We start from the raw sequence: 22,496 nt of genomic DNA, 5'->3' as shown, positions 1-22,496 counted from the left end.
TTTGAAACTATAAAGGTCTTTATTCCAATAATATTTAACCAAGTCATTTTATATATCAGTTTCCATCCATTTAAGTCCTTACCTATCATATTTAAGTATGATTCCTTTCTTAAATACTATGTTTTTAAGACAAATGAATTGTTGTTCAATATCTTTCACCTTCATTTTCATTACATTTTTTTTTTCATTTCTTTATTTGTAAAATTATCTCATTTATATCTCAGCTACATCAAATATAATAAGCAATTAATAGTTATAAATAATATCAAAGGTGAATAAATTAGTACAAAATTAGATTTTTTTTAGATTTTACAATTTATTACTTATCTTAAATTTGTACTCTTAATACCATTAGACATATTTTTCCAAGTTGACACATTCCTTTAATAGCTTCTCTGATATTATTTGTAATTTCACAATAAACCTCAATTTCAATAAATTGAAAGACAATAAAATTAAAAATACTATAGCAAGAAAATAATTTATTACAAAAGTATTAATACTTATTAAATGTAAAGGTCATATAACTTATTCATAATCATGTTTATTTTAGTCCATTCATCAATATTCACTAGAATTTAAGACCCTTGATTAGATCATCTTCGTTAAACTACTGATCATGAACTTGTTGTTCCCGGTATCTCCCGGAGTGCGCAAATTGATATTGATCGTCGAGGCTAGTGTTCAATATTATCTCCGTAAACGATATTGCTCCACTACGGTGCTAACAGATAGCAGCAATTCGTTCCCAAGATACAACAACGAACGTCTCGAAATCGTAGCACTCCGAATTCCGAGACCAGCAAACCTTCTCGTAGGCTTTTTGGACTATTAAATGCACAATATGAGATGAATACTCAAGAGAGAGTAGAATAGATGAATTCAATGATTCGATTGATATTTCCAGCATCTGGAGGGTTCTATTTATACCAAATGAAGAGGTTGAATGCCTTTTTGGGTGAGAGGATGTGTTCTTTGGGCTGGATCGATCTGGATCGTCCATTCTGAAGAGTTATAACCCTTCACATATCCCACTTTAATCTCATCCATCAGATCTGAAGAGTTGTGACCCTCAGATCTCACCTATTGTCATCAGCCATCGGATCTGGATCTACTGATCCATTCGATCTGACGCTTCAGATCAAGTATCATCCCAAGCGGTCAGATCGTGACTCTTCGCGATCCAACGCTCTAGATCGCATCACAAGCGATCATCACCCCTCTTTGATCAACGGTTGCCATCCGTTTGCCCAATCAACAGTCCAGTCATCTCTTCTTGCCCACGTGGATGCCACATAGGCATTGCCATGTCAGATACGAGCCTGATACTTCACCTGAGTGCCACGTAGGTACTGCAATGTCCTCTGGAGCATAAATTTAAGCTCCTCACGACGACGCGAAGTGCAAAGTGCACATACAAAGCGCTAATTGCGCACGTGACGGGTGGCGGGCTCACAGGTGCGAGCACCTGCTCGCCCCTGAGAAGAGAGCACCTGATCTTTTTCTGAATTAGCTCCATTAACACAGCATCATTAATAAGCAAAAAATGCACATCGAAAATTTCAGATGTGGGACTATTCTCCCATGCATTTCCTTATATATATCATTAATGAATAATTAATGTTTATTTGGGCCGACTTTAAACAATTAATTTCTCATTCACCTTTAATCGGTTTTGAGCAAATTAATAGTCTAAATTTATCTACTCGAAACGTAGATTTCAATTTTGAAGTCAATTACGACTTTTATCTATTGATGGCATTCCGATTTTTTCACAAAATCGTATTGGTCCATTAAGGCCCTAATATCCAACAATCCCCCACATGAATGGAAATTAATGCAATGCGTGTATACATGCTGACACTTTACAAGAGTCTAATCGATAAGTCACTGCATCGGGAGAGGTAGCTTGTGGCTTTGAACCTTCCGTAGTGGAATGCTATCGAGTATACTAGGCTGCGCAGTGAACGTGATATTTTGAACTGCTCAGCTGTAGGTGTATACTAAGACAATAACACCCACACAGAGACCTATCTCACCTACTTTAGGTTCTCATGGTTGGTTCCGTTTCGGCCATGGTCACCATCTTGGATTCACGAGTGTTTCATTGAAGCGGCCTGTCTTTACACTCATATAGGTGACACTTCTATCAGGAGTATCCTATCATACTCCACCTTATAAGGTATAGAAGTCACTAAAAGCATAAGCTTTACCTCACTACATGAGGTAGGACAGCACAAATTCATCCTAGGATTGGGATAGAGATAAAATATCTTATGTTCTGTAACACAACTTTTGTAACTTCGTTGTCCCATTGAACCAAGATCTTGGAATCTCCAGTCAACAAGGTTGGGTTACCGCTACAGTCGTTTTTTAGTTGTAGATTTTTAATTTCATTCCTCTTGATGAGCAGTATACTTGATCTCGACTCAACCCTTTCGTACGAGGATCTGCCAAATTATCTTTGGACTTAACATAGTCGATTGCAATCACTCCATTCGAGATCAACTGCCTAATGGTATTATGTCTACGACGTATATGTCGTAACTTCCCATTGTACATATTACTCTGTGCCCTTCCAATTGCCGATTGACTATCACAGTGGATCAGTACGGCAGGCACAGGTTTCGTCCAGCTCGAAATATCTTCCAAGAAATTCCGCAGCCATTCAGCTTCCTCAGCTGCTTTGTCTAGTGCTATAAACTCGGATTCCATAGTTGACCGAGCAATGCACGTCAGTTTAGTGGATTTCCAAGATACTACTCCCCCACCGATCGTGAAAACATATCCACTAATGGATTTGGAGTCTTTTGTATCTGATATCCAATTAGCATCACAATATCCCTCCAGCACAACGGGATATTTTCCATAATGTAATCCATAGTTCATAGTATATTTCAAATATCTAAAAACTCGCATCAATGCTTTCCAATGAGTGTCGTTTGGATCACTCGTAAAATGACTCAGCTTGTTGACCGCACAGGCAATATCCGGACGTGTGCAGTTTGTGAGATACATCAAACTGCCTATTATCCGAGAATATTCCAACTGCGATAAGGTCTCACCATGGTTTTTCACTAAGTGTTGACTTAGATCCATAGGTGTTTTTACTGTAGAGAGATCGTACACATTGAATCTTTTCAATATTGACTCTACATAATGGGATTGTGTCAGAACTATCTCTTCTGATGTCTTGAGAATTTTAATTCCCAATATAACATCTGCTTGACCCATATCTTTCATATCGAAATTTTTGGTCAACATTTTCTTTGTAATCATGATTATATCATGATTACTGCCCATTATTAGCATGTCGTCTACGTATAGACAGATGATTACATAACCTTTAGGTGTGCCTTTGACATAAATGCATTTGTCACATTCATTTATTCTGAATTTGTTTGATAACATTACTTTGTCAAATTTTTCGTGCCATTGTTTAGGCGCTTGCTTAAGTCCGTATAATGACTTAACAAGTCGACACACCTTTTTCTCATTTCCTGGAGTCACGAACCCCTCGGGTTGCTCCATATAAATTTCTTCTTCCAACTCACCATTTAAGAACGCAGTCTTAACATCCATTTGATGTATTTTAAGGTCATACAGTGCTGCAATGGCTATTAGCACTCGTATGGACGTAATCCTTGTCACCGGTGAGTAGGTATCGAAGTAATCAAGGCCTTCCTCTTGCTTGTACCCCTTGACTACAAGTCTGGCCTTATACTTGTCAATTGATCCATCAGCTTTATACTTGCGTTTTAGTATCCACTTACAACCTAATGGTTTATTACCAGAAGGAAGGTCTACTAATTCCCAAGTATGATTATCCATGATAGATTCGATTTCACTATTGACAGTTTCTTTCCACATTGGAGCATCGGGACTAGAGAGAGCTTCACTTAATGTTCTTGGGTCCATTTCCGACATGAAAATCATGAAATCTGGCCCGAACGATTTCTCAACTCTAACCCGTTTGCTACGACGTGGCCCTTCGCTTTGATCGTCAATAGTCCTTTTATAACAGCTAAGTTCGGTAACGTCATTTTTGTTTGAACTTCCGTTGTTATCATTTTCAACGTTTTCCTTCTTATTTGAGAATTCATTTTCAAAGAATATTGCATTCCGAGATTCTATGGTTGTTCCCACATGAATATCAGGAATGTCTGATTTGTGAACTAGGAAACGATATGCACTACTATTATGGGCATATCCGACAAATACCGCATTGAATGTTTTAGGTCCGATCTTTACTTGCTTTGGTTTAGGTACTTCGACCTTTGCCAAGCACCCTCACACTTTCAGGTATTTGTACGATGGCTTGCGGCCTTTCCATAGTTCGTATGGAGTTTTATCACTTTTCTTATGAGGGATTTTGTTGAGAATGTGATTTGCCGATAATATTACTTCCCCCCACAAGTTTTGAGGTAAGTCTGAATTTATCAACAAGGCATTCATCATCTCTTTTAGTGTCTGATTTTTACGTTCAGCAATACCATTCGATTGAGGTGAGTAAGGCGCCGTTGTTTGATGGATAATGCCAGAATCTGAACAAAATTCATCAAACGGTGCACCATATTCTCCACCTCTATCGCTACGAATTATCTTAATTCGTTTGTCAAGTTGATTTTCAACTTCTATTTTATAGGTTCTAAACGCCTCTAAGGCTTCGTCTTTAGTTCTTAAAAGAAAGACATAACAGAACCTCGTGTAGTCATCGATAAAAGTAATGAAATACTTTTTACCTCCTCTAGTTTGCACAAATTTCAAGTCACATAGATCACTATGTATTAACTCTAGAGGAGTCGTTGACCTTTCCACCGAATGAAAAGGTAGTTTCGTCATTTTAGCTTCTACACACACTTCACATTTGTGTGTTTCGTCAACATTGACGTTCGGTAATAAATTTAGTTTGACGAGACGTTTCAGAGTATTATTATGCACATGTCCGAGTCGATCATGCCACAAATTGAAACACTCAACCACATAGCTGGAAGCAATTATTTTATTACCATCAAATTTTCGGAGTACAGTCATTACAACCATTTTGAATAGACTTTGTTCTAAGTACCCCTTTTCTACGAAGATACCATTCTTCGTAAGGACAAAGTTGTTGGACTGGAACACTAGTTTAAATTTGGCCTTAACAAGTGTCGATCCAGAAACTAGGTTCTTTCTGATGTCGGGAACATGGAGCACATCAATCAGAGTTAGCTCCTTTCCAGACGTCATCTTCAGAACAACTTTTCCGAGTCTGACGATCGGAGATGTCGTGGAATTTCCCATATAGAGCTTCCTTCCATTTATCGAGGTATACTTGGAGAACTTCGCCTTATCTGAACAGATATGACGAGTTGCTCCAGTATCGATCCACCACTGCGTCGGGTTATCCTCCACTGTATTGGATTCAAACACGACCGCAGTGAGATCCAAGTCCTCAAGAGAGGTTGCGACGTGGTTTGCAGCATCTTTTGGCCCCTTGGTTGTCTTATTCGAGTGTCTGCAGTCTTTTGACATGTGTCCTGACTTTCCACAGTTGTAGCAAGAGCCCTTGAACTTCTTTACTTGAGCCTTCTTCTTGAACTGCTTCGGCTTTTTGGAGTTTGGCTCGACCAGGTTGGGCATTTCATCAATAGTCCGCTTGGTTCTTCTAGAGTCGGATAATTTTCGATTATCCTCCTCTATTCGTAGCCTCAGGATTAGGTCTTCCAGTCTCATCTCCTTTTGCTTGTGCTTGAGGTAATTCTTGAAGTCCTTCCATGACGAAGGGAGCTTCTCAATTAACGCAACTACTGCGAATGACTCGTTCAGCTTCATGCCTTCGGCGTCCAGATCATACAGTATTAATTGCATATCTTGGACTTGAGCTGAGACGCTCTTAGAGTCCACCATCTTGAAATCCAGAAACTGGCCGACGATGAATTTCTTCAATCTGGCATTTTCGGTCTTGTATTTCTTCTCAAGTGATTCCCACAAAGATTTCACCGTCTCCAATGAACAATACACGTTATACAGCGTGTTGTCCAAGGCGTTGAGAATATAGTTGCGGCACAGGAAATCTCTGTGTGACCACGCATCGCAAGCAGCCTTACTACCTTCTGTAGCGGCTGGCGGGTTTTTCTACAAAAATCGTACAAGGTTTAGCGTCGTTAGATAAAACAACATTTTCTGCTAGCATCTTTTGAAGTCGGCTCCGCTGAATTTCTCCGGCTTTTCTCCGTGCGGAATTGATGTTGACGGAATGGCGGTCGGAACGTCGTTGGAAGTAGCCATATCAGTTTGCAGAATATCGTTTACGACTGTTGTTCCCGGTATCTCCCGGAGTGCGCAAACTGATACTGATGGTCGAGGCTAGTGTTCAACACTATCTCCGTAAACGATATTGCTCTGCTATGATGCTAACGGATAACAGCAATTCGTTTCCAAGATACAACGACGAACGTCTCGGAATCGTAGCACTCCAAATTCCGAGACCAGCGAACCTTCTCGTAGGCTTTTTGGACTCTTAAATGCACAAGATGAGATGGATGCTCAAGAGAGAGTAGAATAGATGAATTCGATGATTCGATTGATATTTCCAGCATCTGGAGGGTTCTATTTATACCAAATGAAGAGGTTGAATGCCTTTTTGGGTGAGAGGATGTGTTCTTTGGGCTGGATCGATCTGGATCGTCCATTCTGAAGAGTTATAACCCTTCACATATCCCACTTTAATCTCATCCATCAGATCTGAAGAGTCTATTATCATCAGCCATCGGATGTGGATCTACTGATCCATTCGATCTGACACTTCAGATCAAGTCTCATCCCAAGCGGTCAAATCGTGACTCTTCGCGATCCAACGCTCTAGATCGCATCACAAGCGATCCATCACACCTCTTTGATCAACGGTTGCCATCCGTTTGCCCAATCAACAGTCCAGTCATCTCTTCAAGTGCGCCTACAAAGCACCCATTGCACCCATTGCGCACGTGGCGAGTGGCGGGCTCACAGGTGCGAGCACCTGCTCGCCCCTGAGAAGAGAGCACCTGGTCTTTTTCTGAGTTAACTCCATTAACACATCATCATTAATAAGCAAAGAATGCACATCGAAAATTTCCGATGTGAGACTATTCTCCCATGCATTTCCTTATATATATCATTAATGAATAATTAATGTTTATTTGGGCCGACTTTAAATAATTAATTTCTCATTCACCTTTAATCGGTTTTGAGCAAATTAATAGTCTAAATTTATCTACTCGAAATGTAGATTTCAATTTTGAAGTCAATTACGACTTTTATCTATTGATGACATTTCGATTTTCCCACAAAACCGTATTGGTCCATTAAAACCCCAATATCCAACAGAACTACCTTCTTCATATCAAGCATTTTCGTCGGGTGCGGGAAGCATCTGACGATCGAACATTTATTTTGATAATGGCAAAGAAATTCAAAGTTAAGCTAGCTTATTTGTTTTCTAACAAACTTGAATGAGGTTTCAAGAAAGTGTGGTTAGGCAGGTGGAAAATCCTAAGGGGTGATAACCTTAGGTCCTAAGGGATAGTAACCCTAGGTGAAGGAAAACCCAAGGGGAGGTAACCTTAGGTCCTAGGGGGTGGTAACCCTAGGTGGAGGAAAATCCTAAGGGGGGGCAACTTAGGAGGAGAAAGGGGGTGGTAACCCTAGGAGGAGAAAGGGGGTGGTAACCCTAGGAGGAGAAAGGGGGCGGTAACCCTAGTTCCTAGGGGGTGGTAACCCTAGGCGAAAAGTCCAGTCAGGTCTAGAGGACCGTGCTGGCATTAGGTAATCTCTCCTGAGGGGAGTAGGTGAGGACGCGTTCCTCGGAAGAGGGAACAGTAGGCGTCGATTCGACCTAGGATTTCCGGTTGGAAATCCGAAATCAGAACCGGACAGTCGGGAGACTGTCACACCTTAATTCTTACTATTTCTATGTGCTAACTCTGTGGTGCAGGGTAGTTTGGGACGAACATATTTGTAGGTACCAAAATCACGGAGTTTGTCTTGGATAAACAGTGTCCGAGGCGCCTCCATGGAGCTTGGAGGCGCCTCGGGTGCAAAGCAAGAGCTGGCTGCGAAGCAGTGCTGGAGGCGCCTCGGATGAAGCTAGAGGCGCCTTGGACCAGAGCTTGGAGGCGCCTTCGAGTGGATGAGGTGCGATCTGTTCTGTGCTGATCCACGCGGTTGACTCAGCGGGTTTGAGGCACCTCAGTGAAGCTTTGAGGCGCCTCCAGCAGGTTATATAAGGGGGTTCGAGCAGCACCTGTAAAACAGAAGTTCACAAGTAATCTAGCTATTGTTTGCTGCTCAAAAGACGCCCTGAAGTGCTGTTGCAAGTCCCCGATGACCCGGAGCTCCAGTTTCAATATTTTTGTCGTCGGTATAGCGTTTCAATTATTGTTCTGTAATACATATTTGTAACCTTGCGCTTTTATAGTGAATTGCCCAAAGTAAACACTCAACGAGCGTGACCCTTGGAGTAGGAGTCACCCAAAGCTCTGAACCAAGTAAAACCACTTGGGTCCGTCTGTGTGTTTTATTATTTCCGCTGCTAATTTTCGATTATTTTACGAATCCGAAATAAGTGAAAGCCACGAGCACTATTCACCCCCTCTAGCGCTTCTCGATCCAACATTATTCACATCATTATTTGAAATTTATCTTCCCTCCCCATCCTATGACAAATAAATAAGTATAATATATATAATTTAATAAATGTAATATGGGAATAAATATATTAATACTTATCCTACATAAATGATAATAACAATCATGTCATGAAACTGCTTAACAAATATATAGTTGTAGCATAATATAAAATTCATGTACATGCAACTCTATTTCATTTGATATGTTGTCAAGTTCATGTGTGTGTCATGTTACCCATCTGAACCATCATTAAAGTAAATATTACGTAACTTAATTATCATCCTCTTTCTCTTTATCTTCCTTTGTTAAAAGTAACATCTTGTATCAATGTTAAAAATATTTAATTAATATATTTAATAAAAAGATAATACTATAGAAATTTTATCAACAAAGAAATAAATATAAAAAATAAATTTCATAAGAAAAATATATTTAAAAATAAAAATAAATAACATGATCTTCTTAAGTAAGATAGAGATGTTCAGCTACTGAAAGAATATTATACCATATAGATGTTCTTGGAGCAATGATGCAATGATTAGATCTTTTAATGAATAATTAGAGGATCTAAGGTCGTTTGAGTTTCAATTGTGGTGCACACTAGGAAATTTTTTACTCTAGTGAAAAGTGAGTCATAAATGAGTTTTTATGAGAACTTCTCAATTTACTCTGATGACCTATGAGAAAAAAATTATATACCATATATACTCTTTAATCATGTATACTCATAAAAACTGATACTAATCAAATGCGATGAGTGAATCCATTTTTGACAAAGTGAAAATGCACAACCTTTTCCATTAAGCTTTTTTTTTATTACGACACATACTACATTGACAAAGTAAAAATGGGATGTGCACATGCAAACTTCAAGAAACCTTTGACCCCTTCAATAAACTCATCAAAAGATAACCATTATCAACATTTTGATGCCACATCCAATTACTATTTGTAAATATACATTTTTAGAAAATATACAAATATTTTTTATAAACCAAATAAGAGAACTTTTTAACACTCAATTGTAAAACTATAGTTTTATTATTTATCATTCCCTAGAACATATATTAAAATACTATTTATAAATTCAACACATAAAATATTTTGATAATTAATCATAATTGGTCAATTTTAATGTTTAGCATATATCTCTAAATACAAAATATATATATATAAAAAAAGTAGGATAAACATGTCGAACGTTAATCTTGATATGGTATTTGTTTCATGCACCGTGTAGAAAGCATTCTAAGTTTGAATAATTTTATTAATGGGTGAACCAAACGGTCGTGTCAAGCAGCCACGACAAAGATGGTGTGAGTTGGTTGCGTGCGCGGAGGCACCACGGCAATGGTCGTGACAGGGACTTCGAGAGTGGATCGCGCGCATAATAGTGCGAGTTGGATGCGCATGTAGCCAAGGCAGAGGTTGCACAAGTTGGTCGGGTGTGCGGCCAAGGCAGCGACCGCAAGAGTTGGATGCACGAGGCGACCAGGTTGATTGGCCGATGGCCGATGGCCGATGGCCGATGGCCGATGGCCGATGGCCGATGGCCGATGGCTGCAGTAGTGGTCATGCCGACGAAGGAAATGGGTGTTGCACAAGGCAATCTTAATAGTGGAACGACTACAAGTGCTAGAGAAGAAAAGAGATTAGGATTATTTAAGAATTTATTGTATTAGTCCTTAAAAATGAGATAAAAGATGATTCATTAGTCTTTAGTATTTTTGTCAATTTGTTTTTAAATTAACACAAAGTAAATAAATTATGGATGACCGTTAATCATTGATACAGTGGTTAAGGCATAGGGGAAGATATGTTTGAACATGTTGAATTTTGACTGATGATGGATCTAAAAATTCAAGTATAGAGGGATAATTTTTATGTGAAATAAAAGATGATATCCTTTATCTCTATCGATAAAATTCCATAATAATAAGAATTTTATTACCATCGTATCATCGTGAGAGGACACGTTTGTCCTTAGAAAGGTACACGAAGGAGAGAATCAGGTTAATAAATCATAAAATCAAGTTTCAAATAAATTTTAGATATGGATAAAAATTATTATTAAATTATTTTAGATGTTGTATGAAGTCTTATTTTCTTTATAGGGAAGAGAAAGTGATGTATCTCTAGGATTAGTTAGATAAAACTTAGATATTTTGATTATTAAAAATAAATCATGCTCCTCTAGTGAATAGGTTGGACAATATAAGAATCCTTAAACTATTTAAATTAATTATTTTTTTAATAAGTTAGTTACCATCTGATGTATGTTATGCCCAAAAGAAATTTATATATTTATATAACGACATGATATTATCCACTTCTCTCATGCCTTTATTTTTGGGTTATATCCACAAAATCTCATATAAATGGAGATATCTTACATCCTTTTAAATCCATGATTTTTTCCATATTTTTTCAATGTGGGACTTTGATTGTATCCCCAACAATCCACCCATCAAACGAATGACCACCATTACTCTCATGTTTCGGGCATCCTCACGAGCATTCGGTTACCCTAACCTGCTTCGGGCCTCCTCGCAAGCTATCCGACTATTCTAATGTACTCAGGGTTTCCCTACAAGTATTCGGTTATTCTTGACCTGCTCCGGACCTCTCCGTGAGTATCCGGTCACCCTGATCTGCTTTGAACCTTCCCCGCAAGCATATGATAACTCTTGACCTGCTCTAGGTCTCCCCGTGATCATCCGATCACCCTGACCTGCCCCGAGCTTCCCTGTAAGTATCCACATCCGGTCATTTTGACCTACTCTAGGTCTCCCACAACTTCGTTTAAAACCACCCCACATAGCATTTGGTTTAGATCATGACTCCGATGCCAATTGTTATATCTAAAAAGAATTCACAATCTTCACAATGATATGATATTGTCCACTTTGGGCTTAAGCTCTCATGATTTTATTTTTGAGCTTTACCCAAAAAGTCTCATACCAATGGATATATCTTACATCTTTTTAAATCCATGATCTTTTTCATATCTTTCTAATGTGAAATTTTGATTATATCCCTAATAATGTAATATAGTCTATTGTATATAAAAGAGTGCATTATAATTACTACCGCTTATATATATATATATATATATATATATATATATATATATATATATATAACAAAAGAGGTGTATTCGCCCTTTAGGGCAAGAGTATTGAGGTTAAACCCCTCCTAATATTGTTATATAAATTCAAACCCTAACTTCGACTAGAAACCTTATTGATCTAGCTTATTTTGTTAGATATAATAATCCTTATTAGATGGACTTATTTATAAGTTATATATGTGAATACGATCTGAACCCTTTAAAGTGATCTAACTTAGGCTTATTGGTTCGGTTGTTGGATGTAGACCTTGTATGTATAGAACCTTTAGTCCCGCATCTATTATCATCTATATGCTGATAATAGATGTTCAGTATATATATGGACTTATAGCCCCGCATCTATTATTATCTATGAGTTGATAATATATGTTCACCATATATAGGATTGATCCCCAAGGGCTTAGGGAATCATCTTTACATAGTTTCTTATTCCCCATTGACAATAAACTTTACGACGTCGTCATCCCTTAAGCCCCTTGGAAGACCTTCCTTTCCGCTGCATCTTCTTCCACAGAAATCAAGCCGATGACACTAAAGACAAGGATATGACTCTTCAATATTTATTTTTCTTATGCCATGTTTAATTGATGAAACGAAGATCCATGCTCATATGTTCTTGTATGTCCTATATGTGAATTCTTATATGGTTCTTAGAATCCATACGACTTAGGTTTTATGAGAACTATCAATTGAGATCAGAGCTAAGGTTCTATTTTATTATTTTTATTGGCAATAAAGTTTAAATTTTTTATCGATTTATTATTTGTATGCTAGATCAAGTTTTTCTAGTTAATACAAATGTTTAATGATCGAAAATCATAAAAGAGAAAACTAAGATAGACTTGTTTAACCTAATTTCAGGTAAAATTATGGTTCAATCAATTGCTTTGGTCGAGCAATCGATTATCAAGTCTCAAATTTTGAATGGAAATAATTAAAATTCAATCAGTGCAATCTGTAACTACCAGCATTAATAACATCCCAACACTAGCTAGTTCAAATTTTGCTGAATAGAAAGAATACATGACCGTAGTCTAGGCTGCATGGACTTAGACTATGCATTAAGGAATAATCGTCCCGCACCTTTGACCAGTGCTAGCACTATAGAGAAGAGGACGGAATTTTAGCTATGGGAGAAATCAAATCATATGTATCTGAGTATCATGAAGCTTTCCATACCGGTACCAATAAAGTGCTGAATAACAAAGAGAGGAGATGGTAGGAGTTTCCTGGACTAATTAGCAGACCGATTCATCTCACATGAAAAGGTCGAGACTACCACACTTCTTATGAAGTTGGTAATCATGCAGTATATGTTGGGTGCTACTTGGAATTCCGATCTGTTTCCCTTGTTCAAAAATTTGTACAAGAACAGAACTTTTCCTAGTAACCCATGTGCTCTACAGAAGTTAAACTTGGATTGCAAACGAAACTTAACATTATTAATCCAAGTTGTTCTTCAGAAGTTAAACTTGGATTGCAAACAGAACTTAACATTTTTATTCCAATTTTAACCCATGTGTTCTTTAGAAGTTAAACCATATTACAGAAGTTGATTAAATATTTATTTCAAAGATTAGCTTCCAGGTTAAATATGGTGAGACACTCGGCCTTCTTGGGTATGAGATCATCCACCACTTCCTAGACAAAGCCTTTCAAAGAAATTGAATATTTAATTTTCTTACTAGGTTTAACTATAGAGACCACAATAAAAACACGAAATTGAAACACAAAATCGATACCCTCTTGTGTTGGTATTTCAGGATTCATAGAAAGAACACAAACTAATTATGCAGCGGAAACAAATAATTATTTACGATCTACCAAGATGAAATTCACCCGAACCTTCTTCTTTGCCTACAAGTTTTGGCCACCCAAGGAATGTCAAAATAGGAAACTTCCTTCTCTTCTTCTTCCCCTCCAAGCAAACCGGCCACAAGAAGATGGAGCTTGATGTGCTGTCAGCCTTTAGAGAAGAAAACAAAGGGAGAAGGGAAAGAGAGAAGGGCCGACCACCAAGGAAAATATAAGAGGGAACTTTAGGCTGTGTTGTACCATAAGACACCATCTACCTCTCTTTTATAATCCTTGGTGAATGCTAAAAATGAAAGTTTTAAACATAATTAAAACTTCCTTTTTAATTCCAATCATGGCAAAAAAGGAAATTTTAATAATAATTAAAATCTCTCTCTTTTAAATTTTCTATTGTGATGACTACAAAAGGAAATTTTAAAAATTACACTTCTCTTTTAAATCATGGTTACAAAAAAGGAAAGTTTTATCAAAATTGAAATCTCTCTTTTTAAACCAATATAAATGGCAATAAAAAAGAAAAGATTTTAAAATTTAAATCTCTCTTTTAAAACCATGTGGATGGCTTCTTAAAAGAAAAGATTTTAAAATTAAAATATCTCTTTTAATCCTTTGTAAATAGCTATAAAAGGAAAGATTTTAACAAAAATTAAAATATCTCTTTTATTTCTTTAGTGGCCGACCCCTTGCTTGGGTAAGAAGCTGGGCTTTGGGTGGATAAAAAGACTTTTAATAAGAGGCTACAACAGGGACCTAGAGGAGGAATTGGTTTTGGCCTCCTGATGGACTTGAGCTTCCTGTGTTCGACCCGAACACCCAACTCAAGTTCATCAATAATAACTCATACCAATAAAGAGTCATTATTGAACTACCACACCAATCCCATATTAAATTATGGGCTTCTTCTTATCATGAGTGTGTTAGTCTCCCTGTGTTTAAAATATCAAATGTCCATTAATTAAATGAGTTACTGACAACTCACTTAATTAATATCTAGCTCCAAGAGTAGAACCACTCAACTTTATTGTCATGTTGGACTAAGCTCACCTGTAGGGTTTACATGACAATCCTTATGAGCTCCTCAAGGGGACATCATCAACCTAGATAACTAGGACACAGTTTCCTTCTATAATCAACACCACACCATATAAATAATATTATTTTCTAACTTATCGGGCCTATTGATTTAATGAATAAATCTCACCCATTGATAAATTAAAGAAATAAATACTAAGTATATGTGCTTGTTATTATATCGGGATTAAAAGTACGCACATCCATAATAACAGAGGTTATGTTATTTTATGTAGTCAGTATAAAAAGAACAACCTCAAGTGGTCCTGCTTAATACACACATAGTGTACTAGTGTAATTTTATAGTCAAGATAAACTAGTACCAAATTACACTACAACCATTCCAATGGTTTGTCCCAATCCATCTTGGTTGTGAGCTACTATTTATAATTTATAAGGAACTGATAACATGATCTTCTGTGTGACGCTGCACACCATGTTATCTACAATATAAATTAAATGGACAACTGCATTTAACTAAATACAGATATTTGACCAATGTGATTCTTATTACAAAATAAATGTTCATACAATAAATGTTCATACAAAAAGCTAGGCTTTTAGTATACATCGTAACAGTATAATGGTAAAGGAAACATAAGGGAGTACATTATGGAGATGTCCAATATAGCGATAAATTTAAAAGCACTAAAATTCGATATGTCTGAGGGTATGTTAGTGCATTTCATCTTGATATCTCTGCCTACACGGTTCACTCCTTTTAAAATATCGTATAATACTCAAAAGAAAAAGTGGACATTGAATGAGCTTATAGCTCAATGCATGCAAGAGGAAGGGAGACTAAAGATTGAGATATCTGAGAGTGCTCACTTAGCATTTGGTTCTCAAAGTACGAGCAAGAAATGAAAGAGGATCAATAACAAAGGAAAAGAAAAATAAACTGCAGATTCTGGGAGTTTTCTCAACTTTATTAGTTCGGAAGTCAATCTAGCTATTGTACCCGCTGACACTTGGTGCATAGATACCGGTGCTACTAGTCACATAAGTGTCACTATGCAGGGTTGTCTCAGGAGCCGACTTCCACTTGATGGTGAAAGATACATCTATACAGGAAATGGAAAGAAGGCTAAAATTAAGTCGATTGGTGTTTTTAGGCTTTATTTAGGAACCAATATTTTTCTGGATTTAGAAAATACATTTATTGTATCGTCTTTTTGACAGAATTTAATTTTAATTTTTTGTTTGGACAAATTAAGTTATTCTTGTTTATTGTATCGTCTTGTTTGGACAAATTTTAATTTAGTGTTGGTTGGCAATGGTTCCTTGGTTGATAAGCTTTATAAATTGAACATCTTTACTCCTACAATTGACAATGTGATAATGCATAGTATAGGTGCGAAACATAAATTGACTAATGAGAATTCTTCCATGTTGTGGCATAGCCGTTTAGGATATATATCCAAACAATGCCTAGAAAGGTTAATGTCACATGGAATTCTCGATTACCTTGACATGTCAGACTTTGATGTATGTATAGAGTGTATCAAGAGGAAGACCACTAACAAAAGGAATAAGGGTGCTAGCCGTTGTAGTGATGTTTTGGAACTAATACATACGGATATTTATGGATCATTCCCTAAGGCATCTTGGAATGGACACATATATTTTATTAGCTTCATAAACGACTATTCCAGATTTGGCTTTTTCTGTACCTTATTCATGAGAAATCACAATCTTTGGACATGTTAAAATTTTCAAAGCTGAAGTTGAATTTTAACTAGGTAAGAAAATTAAAGTTGTCCGATCCGATCGTGGAGGTGAATATTATGGTCAATATGATAGATCAAGTGAACAACGTCCAGGACCTTTTGTGAATTACATTGCTGAGTGTGGAATTGTGCCTTAGTATACCATGCCTGGTACACCTAGTCAGAATGGTGTAGCTGAGCATCACAATAGAACCCTAAAAGACATGGTAAGAAGTATGATGACTTTCACTTCTCTACTAGAGTCCTTGTGGGGTGAAACACTCAAGACTGCAGTTTACCTACTCAATAGAGTTCCTAGTAAGGCAGTAAATAAAACCCCATTCGAGATGTGGACGGGTAAGAAGCCTAGCATTAGGCACTTACACGTCTGGAGTTGTCCAGTTGAAGCTAGGCCTTACAAGCTTAATGAAAGAAAACTGGACTCAAGAACGATTAGTTGTAATTTTGTAGGATACTCTAAGAAGTCAAGAGGGTATACATTTTATGATCCCTCTAATAGATCCTTCTTTGAAATGGGAAATACCAAGTTTATTGAGGACAGTGAGAGTAATAAAATTAGGAAAGTATCTTTTGAGGAAAGCATTGGTGATCCTCCTGTGGTTATTACTAGTGCTATCAATAGCGGTATGATTATCATACCGCACATTATGGGTATCACACATCTAGTAAGCGTAGTGAATCAAGATATTCCCATGATATCTCCAATGCAATTGGAGGAACCTACCACTAAAATTGAAGTATTGCCTCATATTGATGAACAAGTACCTCAACCACCTCAAACACAAGTGTCTTTAAGGCGATCCACAAGGGAACGGAGAAACACGAATTCTCATGATTGTGTTTATCTCCAAGAGCATGATTTTGGCATAGGGTTGGAGAGTGATCCTATATCTTTCCAAGAAGTCAAACAATGCTCTAACCCTGAAAGGTGGATTAATGCCATGAAAGAAAAGTTGAAGTCTATGGCGGACAATAATATTTGGAAACTTATCGAATTTCCTGAAGGAAGGAAGCTCGTTGGCTGTAAATGGATATTTAAAATCAAGCGAGATTCAAGAGATAATGTCGAAAAGTATAAAGCTCGTCTTATTGTCAAGAGATTCACTTAGAAAGAAGACATTGATTATAAGGAGACTTTCTCACCTATGTCATCAAAACACTCTCTTAGGGTAATCATAGCATTTGTATCTCATTATGATTTGGAGCTACATCAAATGGACGTAAAGACTGCATTCCTCAATAGAGACATAGAGGAGTTTATATATATGGTGAAACCAGATAACTTTGAGTCTAAAGACTCAAAGCACCTAGTATGTAGATTAAATAAGTTCATTTATAGTTTAAAACAGACATCCCATCAGTGGTACCGAAAATTTGATCAAGTGGTTATCTGATTTGGATTTAAAGAGGAATCTGTTGATCAGTGCATATATGTCAAGTTCAGTGGGAGCAAGTTTGTTATACTTGTCTTATATGTGGACGATATATTGCTTGCGAGCAATAATAAGGGTATGCTACATCAAACCAAGTCATTTCTATCTAGTAATTTTAAAATGAAAGATCTTGGTAAAGCATCCTTTGCTTTAGCCATACAAATCTATCGTGATTGTTCAAGAAGCATTCTTGGACTTTTACAATAGGTCTATATTGAAAAGGTGCTTATAAGGTATGGTATGTTGAACTGTACACCTGGTGACACACCTGTGTCAAGAGGTGACAAGCTCAGCTTGCAGCAGTGTCCACGGCTTAAACTTGAAATAAAGGAGATAGAATAATTCTCATATGCGTCAGTAGTGGGAAGTCTCATGTATGTACAAGTTTGTACTCGACCAGATATAGCATTTATAGTGGAAATGTTAGGCAGATATATTAGTAACCTCGTGTTGGAGCAATCCCAATGGTCTGTGAGACCATGTGTTTTGGTGTTTGGGCAAAGGGTTTAATTTAGGTTCACCCTTGTTATTTGATATGTGTATGTGAGTGTGTAGGTTTGTAGGGTACACATACGACTAAGCTTGATTGCTTCAGGTCCGGTGAAGGATGGAGCATCCGAGGGGCTGTGGACAAGGTAGCAAGGACAAGGGTCGAGGGAAGCGACTTCAAGGCATATGCGAAGGATGGCATTGGGGATGAGCCGCGAGCTTGGATGCATCCGAGGGACGAGAGCCAAAGGAAGAAGGCTTGAAGGCAAGAGGTCAAAGCTGCAAGGAAGGGTCAAGTGAGTCGCGAGGGTACGAGTGCATGAGAGATTATACTCAGGGTAAAATCTTAGGTTTAGGGTTTTACTATAGCAATACTATAGCAGTCGACTGGTGTTTTCCTCAGTTGACTGGTACAGTCGACCGGACAATCGACTGGGAGCGAACATAATGCTTCTGTTCGCTCTATTAGTGTGGAGCAGTCGACTGGTATCGAGCTGTTGGACTGTAATGGTCGAATCTCCATAAAGGCCAGTCGACTGGTAGGTAGGGTTTTCCAACTCGTGGCCTATATAACCAAGCATTGGAAGCTTGGTTAAGACTGATGAAATAGAGGTGGTTAACCCCTATTAGTAGTCTAACAGTGCCCTAACTCCTCAAGAGTTCTTGTGAGAGTTGTGGTGAGATTTCTCCACTCACAAGGGGCTACGTGAGCTAGCCGGAGGTCTTTCGGGGAGTAATCCATCGACGGATAGGGATCGTCCACCTTACGGACAACCGTGGAGTAGGAGATTTATCTCTGGACCACGTAAATCGACGTGTATCGGAAGCAATCGATTTAGAGGCGTCGTTTATCCAACCCCCTTCTAGCCGGCCACCGATCCTCGACAAGTGGTATTAGAGCGAGACCACTCTCCTTCGGACTAATCGCCGAGGAAGCTAAGAAGATGACCGGCTTGATTAATCCGCCGAAGTATGAAGGAAGAAGCTTATGGGACATCATCTTTTGGATGGTGAAGATGAAGAACTTCTTCGAATGGATGGGGTACAATGATGGTGGCGGGAGAGCCATTTGAAGTCCTGAAGGACAAGAAAGGGAAGAAACTCCGACCACGACATTGGACGAAGGAGCAAACCTCACGATCGGAGGCAAATTCAAAGGTAATATTAATTTTAATTGATATGTTACCTAATGATGTTGTGAGTCATGTAGGTAAATATGAGAACGCCCATGAATTGTAGAGCAAAGTAAAGAAAGTCCTACGAGAAGAACTTTTGCCTACACATGAAGAGGTAAAGCCCAAGGAGATGGGTTTAAGTGCTCAAGAAGAGGAGGTGGAGCAACCGGAAGTTGACTCATGCTCAACTTTCGAGAAGAAGGAGGATGAGGAAATGCCATCTACAAGTGTGGATGAGGATGTTGGTGCGGGAAGCATCCGACGATCGAACCGTTGTTTTGATAATGGCAAAGGAATTCAAAGTTAAGGTTATGTTGTTATCTAACAAGGTTCATGGAGCTTGCAGGAAAGTCCTAAGTGGTACTTAGGCAAAAGTCTTAGCTGCGGTTAGGCAGGTGAAAAACCCTAGGGGGTGGTAACCCTAGGTCATAGGGGGCGGTAACCCTATGCGAAAAGTCTTGGCGGGTCGAGGGCTTCAGGCAAAAGTCCTAGGGGGTGGTAACCCTAGGTGGAAAGTCCTGGTGTCGCGAACCAGGTGGAAGACTGGACGAGCCGGGAAGCGGAAGTCCAACATAAAGTCCGGAAGCATCGAGCGCCTAGCAAAAGTCCAATCGATCTGGAGGATCGTACTGGCAACAGGTAAATCTCTTGAGTGGAGTAGGTGAGGACGCGTTCCCCGCAAAGGGAACAGTAGGCATCGGGTCGACCTAGGATTTTCGGTTGTAAATATGAAGTCAGACCTAGACAGTCAGAAGACTGTCAGAATATTATATTGATTAATATCTGTGCTAACTTGGTTTTGCAGGATGTGTTTGTAGTTAGAGACTAACATGTTTTGTAGGGCCAAAAACTAGAGTTTAGCCTTAGATGAACAGTGTCCGAGGTGCCTCCATGGGGCTTGGAGGTGCATCGGGTGCAAGCCGAAGCTACCTGTCCAGAGGAGCTGGAGGCGCCTTAATTGGGACTGAAGGCGCCTCGGACCAAGGCTGGAAGGCGCCTTGAGGAGGCTTGAAGGTGCCTTGAACCAGATAAGGTTCGACCTGGTCTGTGCTGATCCACCCGTGCGACTCGGCAGGCTGGAGGTGCCTTGGACAGGCTTCGAGGTGCCTCCAGCACAGTATAAAAGAGGGATTTGAGGCAGCACTCAAGACAACTCAATCCAAGCAATCCTTCTGTGACAAACTGCTAACGGCACGATCCCGAAGTGCTGTGACAACCTCCCGACGACCCGGAGCTTCTTTTTTCTTCATCTCTTATTGTCGGTATATGTTTTAGTACATTTAATTGTAACACTTATTGTACTCTTATCGATTCTATAGTTGTTGCCCACCGAAAGAGGTCAACGACCACGGGCCTTGAAGTAGGAGTCACTCAAGGCTCCGAACCAAGTAAATCTTGGTGTGTTTTTGTGTGTTTGTCTTAATTTCATTTCCGCTGCTTAATTACTCGAACGATTTACGAAAGTTTTACGATATTGAAACGTGAAATAGCCACGAGCGCTATTCATCCCCCCTCCAGCGCTTCTCGATCCAACAGAGGAGACATCCACAAAGGTTGAAGAAGAAGCCAAGACAGATGAAGAAGAGGTCTTCAAAGTAGTCAACCTAGTGAGCATCTCCATTGAAGTGAAGTCAAAAGACCACATAATATGCTTCGGGTGCAATGAGAAGGGACACTACAAGAGTAGGTGTCCAATGGGTAAGAAGAGGTAAATTCTAAACTCAATCAAGTTAATTTAAACACTAACAAGGGTTGTAGGAATGAAGAAGCCCAAAGGAGGAGAATGCACATTAGATGCTTCACGTGTGGGGAGAAGGGCCACTACCACACCAAATGCCCCAAGAAGGGAGAGCTCAAGAAGCTAGCACATTTGAAGATGTGAGAAAAGAAGTGGAGGAATAATGGAGACTCATGTCAAGGGGGAGCTTCAAAGGTAAAGGGTAAGGTAAACCCTAATTTAAATTTGAAGTTAAATTTAAATTCCTCCATGCATGCTAGGAAAAGTAATGATTATCATTATGTAGAAATGAAAAATTTTGTATTTAAATATCATGATAGAAATAGGGTAAATGTAGATCATGACCCTAGGAGATCTATGCATGATAAACCTAGAAATGGTAGACTTAAGGAAAACCAAGGCATTAATCCCAAGAAGGAGAGACACATGACTAGAATGGGTAGGTCTGCGAATGTCCAATGTGGACAAGTCAATTCTAGGGTTAGGAACCTAGAAAGGGGAAATCAAGCTTTGAAGGCAAAGCTTGATAGTTTGGAGAAAACCTTATATAGATTCAATATTGGATCTAAGGGTTTAGATATAGTGTTGGGTAGCCAAAGACCCAACAATGATAGATCGAGTTTGGGATACCGATCTAATACCTCCAATGCTAAGGAAAAGTTTTATATTAGGGTTGCATATGACTGTAACAAGGAGAAGTCAATAAATGGCAAAGGGAAAGACATTTAAAGGTAAGGAGAAATTAACCAAGGACAAGATGTCCAAGGTTAAGAAGGTTAGGTTTGTAGGCCAAGTGTCACCGGAGGTGCACCGATGTGGCCTAACGATTGTGGATGAGTCACCTAGGGGGGTGGCTAAGGCTAAGAGCTCTAGGGAGAGCTCAGAGAGTCAATTTGGGACCCATGTCCAATGGATCTCAAGTGGATTTTACTTGGGAGTCTAGATTGGGTCATGAAATGTGCCAAGTTGTTTGGAGATAGATTTGAGTCTCAACCTTAGGAAATCGACACAATTGGTTTATGTTTCATGCTTAGAAATATGACATTGGGGTCATATAGCATAATAATTGATTTTGGATGTATAGATGCCATATAAACCAAAGCTAGGGATGCATTGTGGGTTAGTATGGGCAAATACATCAAGAGGAAGCCAAAACTAGGACTTTAGGTCAAGGTTCAATTGAACCATTTAGCTAGTTTTAGGTTTTGTGTCAATCTTGGAATTTGTGATAAATATATTTTTATATATATTTTTCTCAAGTAGACA

The sequence above is a fragment of the Zingiber officinale genome, chromosome 2A, assembly GCF_018446385.1.
Source record: "Zingiber officinale cultivar Zhangliang chromosome 2A, Zo_v1.1, whole genome shotgun sequence".
Classification (NCBI taxonomy): domain Eukaryota; kingdom Viridiplantae; phylum Streptophyta; class Magnoliopsida; order Zingiberales; family Zingiberaceae; genus Zingiber; species Zingiber officinale.
The sequence above is the reverse complement of the archived record's forward strand: the minus strand, read 5'-3'. Positions refer to the sequence as shown.